The following is a 1,837-nucleotide window of genomic DNA, read 5'->3' as shown; positions in this document are numbered from 1 at the left end:
AAAAAAAAAAGATTCAAGAATATTAAGAGTATTTTGAATTTATAGGCAATTAACTCAACTCAAGTAGCAGATGATTTAAGGAGAAAGGAAAAAAGGCTTTAAGTTAAATGCACTAGAGTGCATTTAGCAGTCACCAATATTAAAACATGTTTGGAAGTATTCCTTTAAACCTAGTTAATGTTTTTGTATGCTTTCCTCTATGTCTGAGCTTTTCATTTTTTAAATTGTTGTCAAATGAAGCCGCTGTTTAAAAATAACATAATTTAGTATCATCAGAATAAAATTAATCATTTGCATTATATGTGTTTCTCATTAATAATAACCCTTGCGTGGTATAAAGAGTATTGTTGTTTTATACCTGAAAAAAACCAAAAATGAACGAGAAAAGAAATGTAAACTTCAGCAGCAACAAACTAGATAACATTTACAAACTGGAACGAAAGTCTATGAAGAACTACTTAACAAAAAAACCCAAACCCACTGACCCAGGTCAACCCACTACCACCACGGCAATTCTGATTCACAGCGAGCATACAGGACAGATGAGAACTCTCCGTGAGCAGGAAGCCTCACGCTCTTCCGGTGGAACAGGTGATAGGTTCCAACTGCTGACTTCGTGGTTAGCAGCCCAATGTGGAACCCATCAAGCCACCAGAACTCCACGACACACACAAACAAAAAGCCACTGCTGCTGTGATGATTTTGACTCATACTGAGACCCTAGACAGAACAGGTTTCTAAAATTACTTGGCCTACTTCCCCCTTTGCATAAAAAAATTCAGCACTCCCTCCCCCACCTTGCATTTAAAACTTTTGTGCCCATAATTCAAGATAAACTTTATTAAGTATCTACTTTTTGAGTCCCCTGTATCTTTCCAGCACCCACCATGAGATGGCACTGCATACTTTGGGAAACACAGCTGCATAAGATTCCTGAGGCTGTAAATGTTTACATTCGTCTCACCTTTCTCCTCCAGAGGGGCAGGTGGATTTGAATGCTGACCTTGAGGTTAGCAGTTCCAAGATTACCCAACAGTGCCATCAAAAGTGCCACGAGGGCTCCTTTAAGGGCTACTTAGAACAGAGGAAATTACCCCCAAAATGGTCTGACACAGCAGATCACAAGTGGCTGGCAGTGAGCAGTTTCCCAAAGGAAAAGGAACCGAATACCCACCCTGAAGAATAAAAGAGCAGGCATGGGAGTCTGGGCTTTGTAGCGCCGGTGAACCCTAGCTGACAGCATGGGAATTGCAAGGAAGGCTTGGATGAACAAAGAAAATTTGGGAACAATCATCAGTGAAAGAAGGCATTAGCAGAGTCTGGCAAGATGTCAAGTGGTCTGGTAGTAACCAATTTGTCTTAGCTGAAGAAGACACACATGTATACTTTTCTGTCAGACAGGGCTTCACTATGAGTCCAAGAGATTGCCTGTTATCCTAAGAGAGCCATGGGGCACTATAAACTCAAGCTATCTACTCACTATCTTACTTCTCTATTCCTTCCAAAAGTAAGATTTTTCAAAGGTCCCTTTATTCAAATGCAAATGATATGTAAGAAAAGGAAAAACTCAGGGTTGATTTTAAAACTATCCTGTCGCACAAAATAGGGGGGTGGGAGGAGGTGCATAAAATAAAAAAAACATGCACATTCAAATTGATCAAATTAAAACTGTGATCATAAATACTTTTATTAATGAAGGAAAATAAATTCGTCTGTGAAATGAGTTCAATGAAATACAAAAGCTGAAGTCAGAAAAGCAATAAAAAAGAAAACTGGAACTAGAACAAGCGCTACAAGCAAAGTAGCAGAAAAGAGACTGGATACCACCCCAGTATGA

The 1,837-nt window shown here is 39.2% G+C and overlaps 1 protein-coding gene across 1 annotated transcript in view; it reads right to left on the bottom strand.

Moving 5' to 3' along the window:
* Nucleotides 1-1,837, bottom strand: part of SPAST (spastin) — an 85,369-nt gene that overhangs the window by 18,724 nt on the left and 64,808 nt on the right. The gene's annotated exons all lie outside the window — the stretch shown is intronic.

This window comes from Echinops telfairi, unplaced genomic scaffold (genome assembly GCF_000313985.2).
Source record: "Echinops telfairi isolate 266 unplaced genomic scaffold, ASM31398v2 ScPeMD7_10;HRSCAF=50, whole genome shotgun sequence".
Taxonomy (NCBI): domain Eukaryota; kingdom Metazoa; phylum Chordata; class Mammalia; order Afrosoricida; family Tenrecidae; genus Echinops; species Echinops telfairi.
Note: the sequence above shows the minus strand (reverse complement) of the source record. Positions and strands in the feature narration are given on the sequence as shown.